Genomic DNA, 19,189 nt, shown 5'->3' with positions numbered 1-19,189 from the left:
GGAGTGAATCTACAATTTTCTCAGTCATGAAAATGAAGAAAACTCTTTGAATGAGAAGGTGTGTCCAAACATTTGGTCTGTAACATATATATATATATATATATATATATATATATATATATATATATAAACACACCATGGCATGTTGGTCTTCCTAGCTTTGAATGAGTGACATAGAGAGGTGTCTACTCCAAGTATAACCCATAAGTGCCACCCATATAGGCACTAAATAAAAGTCAGTTTCCCTGAGGCGAACTTACCCATATTAAAATGCCAGTGCAGTTCAATGCTCCCTTGTGGACTGTCCTTACGCGCATTTGCTTTCTCAAAGGGGTAAAAGGGGTTTTAACCTTTGAGAAAACAAATGCAAAACTTGCATCAGAGTGGTCCCCAGGGAGCTTTGAACTGCATGGTACTTTAACATGGTTAAGTTCTCAGGGAATCTGACATTTATATGTTGGGTCTGACCTCATTGTAACCATATCTTCCAAGAACTGGGTAAACGGGTGGTTTATTGATAGGTCCTGCAAAGTCGCTAAGGGCCCCGTCACACATAGCGACGCACCAGCGATCCCAACAACAATATGACCTTGTCAGGATCGCTGGTGTGTCGCTACATGATCGCTGGTGAGCTGCCAAATAGGCAGATTCACCAGCGATCAGCACCATTGACACGGGGCAAAACAAGCGACGCGCATCGCTTAGTTACCCACTGTGTACCTTAGTTACCAGTGCGCTGGTGCAGGGAGCTGGTAACCAAGGTACACATCGGGTTTCTAAGCGCTGCGCGCTGATCGCTGGTCTCCCGCCTGTCACACGCAGCGATGCGTGCTGGCCAACGGGAGACCAGCGATCAAAAAAATGTCCTGGCCATTCCAGGACAATCAGCGATACCTGGCAGGGGGCAGGTCGCTGTGAAGTGTCACACACATTGATCTCGCTGGTGAGATCGCTGTTGCGTCACAAAACTTGTGACTCAGGAGCGATCTCGCTAGCGAGATCGCTGTGTGTGATGGGCGATTAACTCTACTCTTTAGAGTGAGTATCTTAAATGTTGCTTTGCTTAGTGGCTCAAAGGGAGATCTTGTTAATGCCTCCAGGTATCAGTATAGATCTATCACATGCCTTAATAAACCTAATTATACACTTATCTGTGGCTAGATTATATTTATATAAGACTCCTAGAGCCAACACTTGCACCATATGAGTGCTAGTGGCTAGGCCTATTTCCATTCCCTCCTGAAGGAACTCTAATATGGCTTTAATCGGAACTTCCCCTTTCAAGGATGGTCCCGAACTAGACATAAATTTTGCCCAAGTCCTACCATATATTTTAGTAGTTACTGGCTTCCTGCTGTGAAGCAGAATAAAGACTAAGGCTGGGGAGAAGCTTTTTTCGATTAATAACAATCTCTAAAAATTCAGGCCATTTAATGCAGGCCTGACCTCTGAGGATGACAAACTGGCCTCTGCCTGAGGAGATCTGGAATATCTGGAAGTATCCAGGGATCCAGCACAGACATCATTCTCATCCACGTGAACCGTGGTCTCTGGCCAAAAAATAACCTTTGCTCTATTTTCCTGAATTTTCTTCAGTGCCATGGGAATCAATACTAAACATGGGGGGAGGCATAGACTAGGTTGAAGTTCCAGGGAATGTGTAATGAGTCTACTCCATAGGGCCTTTCTCTCAGATCTAGAGTGCAGAATTTAACAGTCTTTTTGTTTTGCTTGTTGGCGAACAAATGTATCTTTGACTGTCACCAGTGATCCACAATTGTTTTAGTAATATTCTTAGATTCAGCCACTCTTTCATTTGGTTCCCTCAAGGAATACCCTGTCTCTGGTGGTCCTGTCAAAGGAGAAGGGGAAATATATGCTTTCTATGATTTCTTGATAAATTGTCGAGAAGAAAGAACAAAAAAAATTAGACTGGCGGCATTGCCTTGCATAGAAGTGTTAGATCTTTGTTAGGACTTTGGCACTGTAAATTGTCATGCCAGTAAACTGCAATATTTCCAAAAAATATGTTTCCACTATACATTTCTCCTTTCTGTTCTTGCTACTTCAAAGATGGTAAAATTGATGAAAATACATAAGGTTCCATGCTCGCTGAAACAAAAGGTATTTCATTTTTATAGATACATATGCCTTTCAGTACACAGTTGTCAACAACTGGAAAGAAAAGTGTCTATTTTTTTTATAATAACTAGCTGATATAAAAGGTGTAGCAAAGATCTGTGCACTTTTTTTGTGGGCTGCAGCATGTAGACCTAAATATGCATAGCATGCTGCGACAGAGCAATATCATCTGCCAATCAAGCTGGTAATTCAATTCTTAGAGTTGTTGGTGTTATAATAAAGGTGCAAAGGTTTCTTGCATATGAATGTTTGCAAGTTTAAATACCATTTTTCACAAAAACTAATTTTTACATCCAGCATACAAAATGTAGAAACATGGAAAAAGTAATGCTATATTTAAATTGGAGGTTCAGACACAACATATTTTTTTATGAACAAAACAGCAAACACTGATTAAAAGAACAAAGCTGTGTATACAATAATTTTGTGTCGAGGCTTTCTCTTCTGGGTGCAGATAGCATGGTAATCACTATGTCAGTGGTTAATAGATTCTTATACTGAATGGCATTTGCTTCATTAGCTTCTAACATCTATATTGCATCTTTACCTGATGCCCTTATGCAGGGCTGTCACCAGGAATATCAAGACCCCATACTGGCAAAATTTTGGGGGCCACTTGAGACTCTGCCCAGGCTCCACACCAGCTCTGCCTCCACCCCTCGAGCCTTCCACAGTCCCACCGCCAACTCTCGGAAAAACTCCACTTCTGCACCACGACTTCACTAATCACACATTAACAGTTCCCATCGAACATCACATCACATACAAAGACATCAGCTTTTGTTTTGGTCAAAAAAATTTTTAAACCTGCCACCACGACAGGGTAGACTCTTTAGCTGGGCCCTACTCTACTCTAACAATAACTACTCTAAGTGCTCTAATAAACATTTCTTAAAATATACAATACAATTTTTAGGTATATATGCATTTATTTTTCATTAATGGTATGTGCTACATAAATTTTTTTAAATGACCAGTAATACCACATACAAGAGACAAATACCATCACATCATAGCCAGACCACGTATTACCACCACATAGTGACCGAATAATACCACATACATGGAAAAATACTGTCACATCATGACCAGACAACATAATACCATCACATAGTGACTAAATACTACAATACTGATTGTGACATGTCGAGGGAATGACATGCTGCAAGAGTGGACTCTCTGTGTCGCGGCACTGAAGCTCCCAGGAGCGAGCAGACCTGGTGGTGCCGACCCCTATATAGGGATTGTTAGGGGCAGACCCTAGGAAGTCAAACACCGCGACAGCTGGTACCAAGAGGGGCGGCTCAAGAGGGAATGAGAGAGCCCAACCGGGGCTGGGGAGATGAGGCCACTGAGGCGGGTGACCAGGGCGGAGGCAAGGACTCAGGTTAGGACTGGATGGGTAAACCGGACAGGACAGGAAGCCAGGAGCAGGTAGACCGGGCGGGACAGGTAGTCAGGAGCAGGTAGACCGGTTGGGACACGTAGTCAGGAGCAGGTGGGCCAGACGGAGCAGGTAGTCGGGTAATCAGGACCAAGCAGGTAGTCAGGATGGAGCAGGTAGTCAAGATGGACCAGGCAGTCAGGAGCAGGTAGTCAGGAGCAGGTCGTCAAGACGGGCCAGAGTAGCGTACAATATGCACACGGTAATCAGGCACCTCCCTGATGGAGGAGCCGCAAGATATACCCTGTGCTGGTGCCTGATTGGAGCGCTCACTCCTCTGGGAAGGTGCAGAGAGGGTTAAGAGGAGAGAGGAGTGCTCGTCCGGGACATAAGGCACATGCACGGGGCAGGAGCAGGACGGAAACAGGAGGGAGAGGAGACACCACCCTGGATCCCCCGGGTGGCAGGACGGCAGGTCAGGAGAACAGTGTGGCACATGGAGCGGTGAGTGGGGGGCAGAGAGGAGCACCTGGGAGCGGCGGTCGCCGGCATGATAGCAAGTGCCAGTGCCGGCATGACACTGATCATTAATAAATAACCACAATAATAATATTACCATAAGTGCCTTTAGACACAGGAGCTCTGTACATAGTGTATAGTATAACATAGTGTAGTGTATAGTGTAACAAACTCTCCTTCATTCATGACTTTTTCCTTTCTAATTCTCTTAACCTTCTGGCTCTTACTGAAACCTGGATCCAGCAGTCAGACACTACCGCTGCTGCTGCTCTTTCATATGGTGGACTACACTTCTCTCATACCCCAAGATTAGACAATAGAGCAGGTGGAGGTGTTGGTCTGCTCCTATCATCAAAATGTACCTTTCAGGTTATCCCTCAAGTACCCTCACTTGTCTTCCCTTCTTTTGAGGTCCATGCTGTCAGACTAGTGTTGAGCGATACCATCCGATACCCTAAAATATCGCATCGGATGGTATCGGCCCGATACGAAAAAAGTATCGGGTATCGCCGATTCCGATACCGGAAGTCCCATTCAAGTCTATGGGACTTCCGGTATGGGAATAAGAAAAACCCTTTTCTCTCCTAATACAGCCTCTCGGGAGGGTGTACGGACCTTCCGGGGGTCTGTGCGGACTGCCGGTGGTCTGTGCCGGCCTGCCGGTGGTCTGTACCGACTGCCCGGGTGTCTGTACAGGCTGCGGGGGGCTGTGCCGGCTTGCCGGTGGTCTGTACCGACTGCCCAGGTGTCTGTACAGGCTGCGGGGGGCTGTGCCGGCCTGCCGGTGGTCTGTACCGACTGCCCGGGTGTCTGTGCAGGCTGCGGGGGGCTGTGCCGGCCTGCCGGTGGTCTGTACCGACTGCCCGGGTGTCTGTGCAGGCTGCGGGGGGCTGTGCCGGCCTGCCGGTGGTCTGTACCGACTGCCCAGGGGTCTGTGCAGACTGCGGGGGTCTGTGCAGGCTGCGGGGGTCTGTGCAGGATCGTCCGATGGGACTACAAGTCCCATCGGGCGATGCCTGCTACCATGACGATGATTGACACATTAGCCAATGATGGGACAGTAGTAGTCCCATTATCCGACTAATGTGTTGAATGTACAAAAAAAAAAAATACATGCTACATACATACTACATGCTACATACATACTACATACATGCTACATGCATGCAAAATACATACATACTACATATATACCACATACATGCAACATGCATACTACATATATACCACATATATACTACATGCATGCAACATACAAATATACTACATATATACTACATGCAACATAAATACTACATATATACTACATGCATGCAACATACATATATACTACATGCATGCAACATGCATACTACATATATACCACATATATACTACATGCATGCAACATACATATATACTACATGCAACATGCATACTACATGCATGCAACATACATACTACATATATACCACATGCATGCAACATGCATACTATATATATACCACATATATACTACATGCATGCAACATACATATATACTACATACAGTGGGGCAAAAAAGTATTTAGTCAGTCAGCAATAGTGCAAGTTCCACCACTTAAAAAGATGAGAGGCGTCTGTAATTTACATCATAGGTAGACCTCAACTATGGGAGACAAACTGAGAAAAAAAAATCCAGAAAATCACATTGTCTGTTTTTTTTTCATTTTATTTGCATATTATGGTGGAAAATAAGTATTTGGTCAGAAACAAGCAATCAAGATTTCTGGCTCTCACAGACCTGTAACTTCTTCTTTAAGAGTCTCCTCTTTCCTCCACTCATTACCTGTAGTAATGGCACCTGTTTAAACTTGTTATCAGTATAAAAAGACACCTGTGCACACCCTCAAACAGTCTGACTCCAAACTCCACTATGGTGAAGACCAAAGAGCTGTCAAAGGACACCAGAAACAAAATTGTAGCCCTGCACCAGGCTGGGAAGACTGAATCTGCAATAGCCAACCAGCTTGGAGTGAAGAAATCAACTGTGGGAGCAATAATTAGAAAATGGAAGACATACAAGACCACTGATAATCTCCCTCGATCTGGTGCTCCACGCAAAATCCCACCCCGTGGGGTCAGAATGATCACAAGAACGGTGAGCAAAAATCCCAGAACCACGCGGGGGGACCTAGTGAATGAACTGCAGAGAGCTGGGACCAATGTAACAAGGCCTACCATAAGTAACACACTACGCCACCATGGACTCAGATCCTGCAGTGCCAGACATGTCCCACTGCTTAAGCCTGTACATGTCCGGGCCCGTCTGAAGTTTGCTAGAGAGCATTTGGATGATCCAGAGGAGTTTTGGGAGACTGTCCTATGGTCTGATGAAACCAAACTGGAACTGTTTGGTAGAAACACAACTTGTCGTGTTTGGAGGAAAAAGAATACTGAGTTGCATCCATCAAACACCATACCTACTGTAAAGCATGGTGGTGGAAACATCATGCTTTGGGGCTGTTTCTCTGCAAAGGGGCCAGGACGACTGATCCGGGTACATGAAAGAATGAATGGGGCCATGTATCGTGAGATTTTGAGTGCAAACCTCCTTCCATCAGCAAGGGCATTGATGATGAAACGTGGCTGGGTCTTTCAACATGACAATGATCAAAAGCACACCGCCAGGGCAATGAAGGAGTGGCTTCGTAAGAAGCATTTCAAGGTCCTGGAGTGGCCTAGCCAGTCTCCAGATCTCAACCCTATAGAAAACCTTTGGAGGGAGTTGAAAGTCCGTGTTGCCAAGCGAAAAGCCAAAAACATCACTGCTCTAGAGGAGATCTGCATGGAGGAATGGGCCAACATACCAACAACAGTGTGTGGCAACCTTGTGAAGACTTACAGAAAACGTTTGACCTCTGTCATTGCCAACAAAGGATATATCACAAAGTATTGAGATGAAATTTTGTTTCTGACCAAATACTTATTTTCCACCATAATATGCAAATAAAAGGAAAAAAAAACAGACAATGTGATTTTCTGGATTTTTTTTTTCACAGTTTGTCTCCCATAGTTGAGGTCTACCTATGATGTAAAATACAGACGCCTCTCATCTTTTTAAGTGTTGGAACTTGCACTATTGCTGACTGACTAAATACTTTTTTGCCCCACTGTATATACCACATATATACTACATGCATGCAACATATATATAATACATATATACTACATGCAACATACATACTACATACATACTACATATATACCACATGCATGCAACATGCATACTACATATATACCACATGCATGCAACATACATATATACAACATATATATTACATGCATGCAACATGCATACTACATATATACCACATATATACTACATGCATGCAAAATACATATATATTACATGCAACATGCATACTACATATATACTACATGCATGCAACATACATATATACTACATACAATACATTCATACATTCATACAATACATACATATAGACATACAGTACATATAACATAGAGTGCATACTCACCATCACTTGTCACTTTGATCCCCGAAGCCATTGTCATTTTTGGAATAAATATTAAAATAACAAGCAAACAATATACTCCCTGATGCGCAGAAATCCACGAGAGTCCCACGACGATCTTGCTTGGAGAACTGCAGCATCAGTTGATGCTACCGTTCTCTACGGGGCCCAGGAAACCAGTGTCGGAGGTAGGTATCCTTCCGCCCTGTATTCCTCTGCCAGTGTAAAAAAAAAAAAAAAAAAAAAGTCCCTAGTCTCACTTTATGGCAAAAGCTGCATGGGAAATTTTTCACACAGCAATGCCATAAAATGAGACTAGGGACTTTTTTTTTCTTTACAGTGGCGGAGGAATACAGGGCGGAAGGATACCTACCTCCCGACACTGGTTTCCTGGAGCCCGTAGAGAATGGTAGCATCAGCTGATGCTGCTGTTCTCCACACAAGGTCGTTGTGGGACACCCGTGGACTTCTGCGGATCAGGGGTGAGTATATTCGTGCTTTGTTATTTTAATATTTATTCCATAGATGACAATGGCTTCGGGGATCAAAGTGACAAGTGATGGTGAGTATGTACTCTATGTTATATGTACTGTATGTCTATATGTATGTATTGTATGAATGTATTGTATGTAGTATATATGTATGTTGCATGCATGTAGTATATATGTAGTATGCATGTTGCATGTAGTATATATGTATGTTGCATGCATGTAGTATATATGTGGTATATATGTAGTATGCATGTTGCATGCATGTGGTATATATGTAGTATGCATGTAGTATATATGTGGTATATATGTAGTTTGCATGTTGCATGCATGTGGTATATATGTAGTATGTATGTATGTTGCATGCATGTAGTATATATGTATGCTGCATGCATGTAGTATATATGTAGTATTTATGTTGCATGTAGTATATATGTAGTATATTTGTATGTTGCATGCATGTAGTATATATGTAGTATGCATGTAGTATATATGTGGTATATATGTAGTATGCATGTTGCATGCATGTGGTATATATGTAGTATGCATGTTGCATGCATGTGGTATATATGTAGTATGTATGTATGTCGCATGCATGTAGTATGTATGTAGCATGCATGTAGTATGTATGTAGCATGTAGTATGTATGTAGTATGTATTTTTTTTTTTTACATTCAACACATAGGCCGGATGATGGGACTACTACTGTCCCATCATTGGCTAATGTGTCAATCACCGTCATGGTAGCAGGCATCGCCCGATGGGACTTGTAGTCCCATCGGACGATCCTGCACAGACCCCCACAGCCTGCACAGACCCCCGGACAGTCGGACAGCCCCCCGGCAGGCCGGCACAGCCCCCCGGCAGTTGGTACAGACCATCGGCAGGCCACTCAGACCCCCGGCAGGCCAGTACAGACCCACGGCAGTCCGCACAGACCCCCGGGCAGTCGGCACAGACCCCCAGAAGGCCGGTACGGACCCCCAGGCAGTTGGCACGGACCACCGGGAGGCCGGCACGGACCACCGGGAGGCCAGCACGAACCCCCGGGCAGTCGGCACAGACCCACCCCCCCGGAAGGCCCGAACTGACGGCGCATCATGCGCACAGACTGCGCATCATGATGACGTCATTTCGGCAGCCAATCAGAGCCACAGCAGTGGCTCTTTGCATTATGGGAACTTCCGATTCCGATATCCGATATTGAAAAAATATCGGTACTCGGTATCGGAATACCGATACAGCGAATATCGGCCGATACCCGATATTTGCAGTATCGGAATGCTCAACACTATGTCAGACTCTACACCCCCTTCTCCATGCGAGTGGCGGTGGTATATCGTCCTCCCAGCCCCTCCCATCAGTTCCTGGATCATTTTGCCACTTGGCTTCCACATTTTCTCTCCTGTGACATCCCTACCCTCATCATGAGCGATTTCAACATCCCCATTGCTCTTCCCCTCTCCCAATCTGCTACTCACCTTTTATCTCTAACCTCCTCGTTTGACCTTTTGCAGCTTACTAATTCTCCAATGCATGAAGATGGAAACTCCTTTGACTTGGTCTTCTCTCGGCTTTGTGCAGTGGATGATTTTGCAAACTCTCCTCTCCCGCTCTCTGACCACAACCTTCTTTCAATCTCTATCAAGAACTGCCAGGCTGCTCAGGTCACCCCCACTGTCCATATTTATAGAAACATACAGGCCATTAACACCCAGAAACTTTTGAAGAACTTGCAGTCTTCATTGGCCCCTATCTCCTCCCTCTCATGTCCTGATTCTGCATTGAAGCATTACAACAAAACACTTCAAAGTGCCCTGAATGAATTTGCACCTCCTATACATAGAACACCACAACACAGATGGCGACAACCCTGGCACAACCTGCAAACACGTTTCCTGCAGCGGTGTTCCAGGTGCGCCGAACGTCTGTGGAGAAAATCCAACCTACCCGAAGATTTCATCCATTATAAGTTTATGCTTCGAACATACAACACTGCCCTTCACCTCTCAAAACAAACCTATTTCAACACCCTCATCACCACACTGTCCAATAACCCTAAACGTCTCTTTGACACTTTTCATTCTCTACTCAACCCAAGAGTACAGGCCCCAACCACAGAGCTTCGAGCTGACGATCTTCAAAGAAAAAATTTACCAGATCCGACAGGAAATTATCTCCCAGTCACCTCATACCATGCACTATCCTCCCTCCCCCACTGCATCTAGCTCACTCTCTGATTTTGAACCAGTCACAGAAGAAGTAAGCAGGCTCCTTGCATCTTCTTGCCCAACCACTTGCACCAGTGACCCATTTCCATCACATCTACTCCAGCCCCTTTCCCCTGCTGTCACCCCTCACCTAACTAAAATATTTAACCTCTCTCTCTTCTGGTATCTTTCCCTCCTCATTTAAGCATGCCGTCATACATCCACTACTTAAAAAACCATCCATCAACCAAAACTGTGCTGCTAACTATAGACCTGTCTCTAATCTTCCCTTCATCTCTAAACTCCTGGAATGCCTGGTCCACTCCCATCTTATCGACTATCTCTTTGATAACTCTCTTCTCGACCCTCTCCAATCCAGTTTCCGCTCTTTACACTCTACTGAAACTGCCCTCACTAAAGTCTCTAATGATCTACTAACAGCTAAATCAAATGGTCATTACTCCATGATAATTCTCTTGGATCTCTCTGCAGCATTTGACACTGTGGATCATCAGCTCCTCTTCACTATGCTCCATTCCATTGGCCTCAAGGACACCGTTCTCTCCTGGTTCTCCTCCTATCTCTCTGACCGCTCCTTTACTGTATCTTTTGCTGGCTCCTCCGCCTCTCATCTTCCCCTTACTGTTGGAGTTCCTCAAGGATCAATCCTAGGCCCCCTCCTCTTCTCTTTGTATACTGCCCCTACTGGTCTAACAATCAGTAGATTTGGTTTCCAGTACCATCTCTATGCTGACGACACCCAATTATACACTTCTTCTCCTGACATCAAGCCAGCCTTTCTAGAAAACACCGGCGATTGTCTAAACGCTGTGTCTAACATCATGTCCTCGCTATATCTGAAACTGAACCTGTCAAAGACAGAACTCCTTGCGTTTCCTCCTGCTACTAATGTACCTATACCTGACATTGCCATTTCTGTGTGTGTGGTTCCACTATTACTCCCCAGCAACATGCCCGCTGTCTTGGGGTCATACTTGACTCCGAGCTTTCCTTTGTCCCCCACATATGGTCACTGGCTCGCTCTTGTTATCTGCACCTCAAAAACATTTCTAGAATTCGACCTTTTCTTACTTTTGATTCTGCAAAAACTCTTACTGTTTCTCTTATTCATTCTCGTCTCGACTATTGTAACTCTCTTCTAATCGGTCTCCCTCTTACCAAACTCTCCCCCCTCCAATCTGTCTTGAATGCTGCTGCCAGGATCGTATTCCTCGCCAATCGTTACACCGATGCCTCTACCTTGTGCGAGTCATTATATTGGCTACCCATCCACTCCAGAATCCAGTACAAACTTATTACCCTCACCCACAAAGCTCTTCATGGCTCAGCACCACCCTACATCTCCTCCCTTGTTTCAGTATACCATCCTACCCGCGCCCTCCATTCTGCTGATGACCTGAGGTTAGCATCCTCAATAATCAGAACCTTTTACTCCCATCTCCAAGACTATACACCTGCTGCGCCAATTCTTTGGAATGCACTTCCCAAGTCAATATGATTAGTCCCCAATCCCCACAATTTTAAGCATGCCCTGAAAACTCATTTATTCAGACTGGCCTTCCACCTCAACACATTAACCTAATCTATCCCTATGTGGCACAGCCAAAAGTTTTTATCATAACCAGGTTCCCCGCATCATGTTCCCCCATGCTTTATGCATCCATTAGCCCTCTGCATCTGTATTGTTACACACTTAACATTATGGCTGGTCCTTACAATCTGGGCAACTGTTACCACCCACCTTTCGTGTCTCCCTTTTTTCCTCATAGATTGTAAGCTTGCGAGCAGGGCCCTCATTCCTCTTGGTATCTGTTATGATCTATGTGATTATTGCTATGCTGTAATGTCTATTGTCTGTACAAGTCCCCTCTGAAATGTAAAGTGCTGTGGAATATGTCGGCGCTATAGAAATAAAATTTATTATTATTATTATTATTATTATAAGTGTAAGGTCTATAGTTGAAGTTTTTCATCTTCACTTTTCTTCCTCATCCAGTGCAGACCGCCATCACTTCTTCCAGCCAGGACTTGCCTCTGAAAAAGAAAATAACACACACGGTTAACAAGAAAACCGCTTCCAGAGCACATTCCCCAATTTCTCCCCAACTTCTACACTATTTCAGATAAAGCAAAATATTACATAGTGCCTCCATACTAGTAATAGGACCTCCCCCATTGAAAACAGTTTCCTCAAAAATAAAACACATCACAGCATTAATAATATCCCTTAATGAGCCTGTACCATAATAATGTTCCGTTACATAGCACTACACAAAATTAAGTATAGTATGTAACAAAATGACAGTATATAAATTGGGAAGGGGCTATGCATAACAAGAAGTAGTGCTGCGTAATAAGGGACAGCACTATATGTAACAGGGAATGCTCTATAATATGGGACAAATCGCTCATAGTGCATAGTTTAAAGGGGTGGTCCTAAACTAAATTGTATTTTCATACTAAACTTTAATGCCATAATCTAATCTTGTATAGAAAGAACACCGTGAGCACAACTCAAGATGGTGCTAAGGTTAGGTTCCCAAACCGTTAAAGCAACAAATATGAACCTAGCACTCAACTTAAAGGTATTTGTAAGGCGGTTTATTGTAGTACACGAAAAAAGACGTTTCGGTCAATGTGACCTTCTTCAGTTACGTGTGGTATATAGATTGTGTAGAGCTTATAGGCATCTATCAGAAAGGACGATGGTGCTTTAGGCATTGAGGAGAATGATCTCTCTAAGGTAATGAGCTTGTCAGTATATAGGAGAGGGGCAAACGTGCCTCCAGATGCGGTGTCCATGGCCGGTGGACACCGCATCTGGAGGCACGTTTGCCCCTCTCCTATATACTGACAAGCTCATTACCTTAGAGAGATCATTCTCCTCAATGCCTAAAGCACCATCGTCCTTTCTGATAGATGCCTATAAGCTCTACACAATCTATATACCACACGTAACTGAAGAAGGTCACATTGACCGAAACGTCTTTTTTCGTGTACTACAATAAACCGCCTAACAAATACCTTTAAGTTGAGTGCTAGGTTCATATTTGTTGATAATCTAATCTTGGACTGGAATTCTTAAATGAAGTGTCATCAAAGAGGAAGTAGTAGAAAAAAAAAAGCAGTTAGATATTGTACTGAGGGATGGTTAGGGATTTTTTAATTAAACTATATTAGAAAAAAAGATTAGATTATGATATTAAATAAAATTTACAGTAGTTTCAGACCACCCCATTAATATTTTGTTTACACATTAAGACCACAGTAAAAGATTGCTGATCTGTAAATGTTTTGGCAGTCATGTAGAGCTGTTGGTCGCTCCGAGTAAACATACCCCCATTCATCCAGTAACTCACCACTGTTGTCGCATCTTATTTCAAGCCTTGTCTTGATCTTTTCAAACCTTCACGTCGACGTTCGTACGCCAGCACTCGGTCACTGCAGTTTGCTGCACTAATCACCATGTTCCTGAAAATAAAAAAATGTCAGAATAAATCCCCCCACACTGTGCGCTGAATACAGACGTGCACCCAGCATTACTATAAATGTAGTTATTATGCAACCCACCATTCCAAATTTAGATTCATAATCCACTACTGCACCCCAATTAAGTTTAAGCAGTCACCCAATAAAAATGTATATTAATTAACCCCTGTATTCTTTCCCCCAACTTATTATCAGTCACACTCCAGCATCCCCAATACCCACAAATGTGCACCTCTCACTTCCATGATTCATTATATCTACCTGCCTCCTCTCCTCCAATTTATTATGTCATGTCCCCTCTCTGTCCCACCGCCATCCGCTATTCATTATAAACCACTTTCCCCCACCCTTCAATCTTAATACATCATCATTTACTCCCACCCACTTTCATTTCATCATAATTTGCTCCTCCCACACCCATTTGCTTAATTTTATGCAGCTCTAGTTCTGGTAACACGTACATGCCCATGCCTCCGCGATGACGTTGTCACGTTGGCACCTTCATCAGCTAAAGCATGTCACATAAAAAGTGGAGGGAGCTCCCCTGGAGCTTGCTGACTTTCTGATTTGATAGTCGTGGAGTTTCAGGAAAGAGCCCTGTGCCGAGATGTAATGAGGGCAATCTGGCAAGGGGCCCTCCCCGGAGCACTGGGCACTGAGTGGTAGCCCAGATTGCCCTTATTATAATGCACTTATGGCAAGGGTGGGCAATTAATTTTTCATAGGGACCACATAAGAAACCAGGACTGTTGTGTGGGGCCAAACCAATCGGCTGGTCCTAATTCTTCTTTAGGCTATGTTCACATGCAGCATTTTGCTGCATTTTGCTTCTGAAGCCAAAACATGCTCTTTTGGTAGTAAAACCACTGCATGCAAAACGCTAGTTATGGGTTAAAAAAAACAAATCCTAAACCACCGAAGGACCCATAGACAGGAAAGACCAAACAGGATTTATTGTACAGAATTTTATTAGTGTCATAGGTGGTAATACAATAAAAAACAATTTAAAACATTGTGCACAAAAAAATTGTGTATAAGCAATGAATAACTTATTGTGGCCAAATAATATGAAGTGAAACATTAAAAAAAAAACTTTTTTATATATGTGTCAAATAATAAATCACTTATTTAAATATAAAGTGCCATGTGCAATGTAAACACGTAATTATTATAAACAGCTACTACTGCATTCAAAGTGCAGTGTGCTTTTGCCTGAAGAAACATGAATTCATTGCTGTGTAAAAAAGAGCCATAGTGAATTAAAGTGCAGTGCCAAAAAGAGGACTGCAGAAAAATGGATTGCAGAAGATTAAATCATATACCTTTAGGGGTCTCCATGTCCCATTAGCGTGCTCCCTGACGCACGTTTCGGATATTATCCTTCATCAGGGGGTAGCTACATTAAAAATCCAGGGGTATTTTATATAAAATAATGGCGCCGATAGCAATGAACAAGGTGTACAAGCGGCGCATGCGCGGTCAGGAGGACCAGAAGCCCAAGCGCCGGACCACGTGACCGGAACGCACAGATGCTCAGCCCGGTGTTACCAAGGCCATGGGGACACAGCAACCAGGACGTCCAGACACAGAGTGCGCATGCGCTCCACCAGACTCACAATATAACAGCAGAGTGGCATCAAAATCAATGCGATTATATTACTCAAAGGGCACAGAGTCAATATATATGTATATATATATATATATTGTTATGGCTATACCAAGCAGAGACATAATAATAATAATAATAATAATGATAATAATAATAATAAACAGGGGCACAGAGTACACATATATATTATACTAAACAGAAACAATTGTAAATAAAAAATAAATAATAAAAAATAAATAATAACAGTTACAAAACATAATAAAAAATATAATATACAAAATAATAAATGGGCTGTTACAATTGTATAATATCAGTATATGACATATACAAAAAATAATAATAGTGTAATAAATTAATAATACAGTGAAAAAAATAATAACAATCACAACTGTACATAATAGAGAGAATAATTATATAAAGTGATAAAAAAATATATATAATATATATAATATCGTGCACACAAATATATATGAATTTTTTTTATAGATCAACACATATAAAAATATATAAATATATATAAAATATACATATGTGTTCCATAGTATAAAAAAGTAAATGTGAACAATTAATAAAACAGATATATATGTATATATAGTATATAATAATTAATGATAAATAATAATAATAATAATAATAATAATAATAATAATAATAATAAATAATACAAAAATAAAAAATAATAAAATAAAAAATAATAAAAAATAAATAAATAATGATAAAGAAATAATAATAATTAATGATTAATTAAAGGATAACAATATAATAAATAAATAATAAATAAAGAATAAAATATAATATATAAAAAATAATAATGAATCTTTAATAACAATGAATATATTATTAAATAACAAAAGAATAATAAAATAAAAAATATATACAAAAAATAATAAAAAATAAAAAATAATAAATAATATAAATAGTAAAAAATTATATCAAAAAAATAAATATGTCCAAGACCTTTTTATGGATAACAAGTCCAATTCTCCATAAGGATGAAGTCCCTTGTCATCTTTCATCATCATATAACTCAAGAAGCACAAAGAAATTGTACTCTGAGGATATAATCACAGGAATATATGGCCGCATGCCGATAAAAATCTAGAATAAAAATAATATACTAGTAACATTAAAAAGTTAAAAATCAGTTAAGAGTAATTATCATGGTTTACAAAAAAGGAATAAAACTTACATTCTCATTTAAACCATTGGGGGATACTGTGTTCAATGTCCAAATCCATTTAGTTTCTTTTTTTTGGCAAGGAGATTACTTATTTTACCACCTCTCTCATTCTGTGGCACCATATCTATTCCTAAGGAAGCATCACAATTGTGATGGATTTTAAAATGCTTTGGGATAGTTTTTTAATAAAGAAATATCAGTAATTTCTTTTGCAGCTATTATCCCTAGTACTTGTTCGTGAACACGAACCTTGAGTTGTCGCATCGTCATTCCGACGTAAATCAAAAGGCAAGGGCACGTGGCGTAATAAATTACTGCCTTGAATGTACAAGTTATCGAATGTTTGATATCATAACTCATTGTATTATTTGAATTTGAAAAGTTTTGTGCCTTGCTGATGTTTGGACAAGCTACACATTTTCCACATGATTTCGAACCCACAATAATTTTCGCATTAGACAAAAAAGTAAGAGGAGATGGATTGGAAATATATTGACTTTTTACAAGGTAATCCCTTATATTTCTTGACCTTCTGTATGTAATACTAGGTTTGTCTTCAACATACTTAGATAAAAATGGATAAGTTTTCAAAATTCCTCAAGATTTAATCAAACATTTCCTCATTAATTCGGTATGACCATGGTACTGAGTAATATATCTAACTAATTGGTTTATTTCTACAGTTTTAGTACCATAAAGTGCTTGGTGTCGTGTAACATTCTTTGCCCGGTTGTAAGCTTTTTTAATGGACCGACGGCTATATCCCCTTTCCAAAAATCTCTGTTTCAAATCTAGCGCTTGTTTTTCAAATCCTTCATCATTTGAGCAAATTCTTCTTAATCTCAAAAATTGCCCTATTGGGATCGATCGTATCATAGCAGGAAGATGCGAAGAACTCGCATGAAGAAGTGAATTAACTGACATAGATTTCCGGAAGATATCAGTATGTAGGCAGTTGTCCATATCTCTCTGAATACTTACATCCAAAAATTCCATCTTATCTGGATCAAATTGATATGTCAGATGAATATTAAGAGAATTTTTATTCAGATGTGTCATGAAATCATGAAGAGATTCCACTGACCCATCCCAAATCAAAAAGACATCATCAATGAAACGTACCCACATAAGGATACGTTCCATAAACGGTATTGATCCATAAAGAAAAAGGTCCCTCTCCCACAGCCCCAGGAATAAATTTGCATACGCGGCGCAAAAGACGCGCCCATTGCAGTACCCTGGAGCTGCAGGTAGAAGGACCCCTTGAATAAGAAAAAATTATGCGAAAGAGAGAAATCTAACAATTCTACCACAAATTGCCGCATAGAGCGAGACGTAGTTGATGAGTGTAAAAAATATTCCACAGCTTGAATACTATCAGAATGGCGGATATTTGTGTAGAGTGATTCAACATCACATGACACTAATATAGTGTCACTGCCGATGTGTAACCCATCCACTTTTTTAAGGAACTCATTTGTATCCTTGATAAATGAGGGCAATTCCTCTACCAGTGGTTGCCACCTAGAGTCCACAAACTTATTTATATTCTCTAAATAGTTACCACATCCCGATATAATAGGTCTTCCGGGGGGAATTGATTGATTTTTGTGGACTTTAGGCAGCAAATATAACGTGGATACTGTTGGTTCTGGTACCTGAAGTGCTATAGATAAATCCTTAGAGATGGTACCTATTTCTAATGCTTCTTTCAATATGCCCATTAATTTAGTCCGAAACTTATCTGATGGATTATATGTTAATTTTTTATAGCACAATTCATCTTTTAATTGTCGAAAGGCCTCTCTTTCATATAATTCCTTGGGCCATACAACTAAATTGCCCCCCTTGTAAGCAGGTTTATATACCACATCTGGTATTTCTTGCAATTTTCTCAGGATCAATTTTTCTTTCTTAGTGAGATTTTCCATGTGGGGGAACCGCGGTATCTTATGAAATTCCCTACTCACAGTTTTTACAAATGTGTCAATTAATGGATAAACTGACAAGGGGAGAGATTTTTATGATTTTGGATGGATGGATTCAGGAATCTTACCTCCCACTGGATCATTATGTTTTATCGCCAATTCATTCAGGATATCTAATACCTCCTGTTCTGCCTCTGTAGGAAATAATTGTGATGTTTTCTCATTATGAAAATGCCGTTTGAAAATAAGTTTCCTAGCAAACAAATTTAAATCTTTAATTGCAGTAAATTTATCAAAATGTGCTGTGGGACAAAACATAAGACCTTTATTGAGCACCTCCATTTCAGTATCAGAAAATATATGTGAACTTAAATTAATCACCTTCAAACTGTTCCTATGATTTTCAGGAGAGTATCTGAAGGTCCGTTTAGCTGGTACATAACATGGTTCCCTTTATCTTTTTGGTGTTGATATAGTTGAAACGGTTACAGAGGCGGAAGAGGAGGCACCAGAAATGTCTCCTATTGCGGGATTAGAAGAGAGAGAAATGGATCGTTCCCGATTTTCCTCCCTGACATGTTATCTACGCCATTTATAAATTCTCCCATCCGAAAAGTCTCTTTGGTCCCTCAATAATTTCTCGGTTTGTTTGACCTGGATATCTTTAGTCCATTGGTCAATATGTTTTTGAATGCAGTAGTAGCTGTTTATAATAATTACGT

This window comes from Dendrobates tinctorius, unplaced genomic scaffold (genome assembly GCF_039654945.1).
Source record: "Dendrobates tinctorius isolate UK_male_01 unplaced genomic scaffold, ASM3965494v1 ptg000039l, whole genome shotgun sequence".
Classification (NCBI taxonomy): Eukaryota; Metazoa; Chordata; class Amphibia; order Anura; family Dendrobatidae; genus Dendrobates; species Dendrobates tinctorius.
This window is presented reverse-complemented; position numbering follows the sequence as displayed.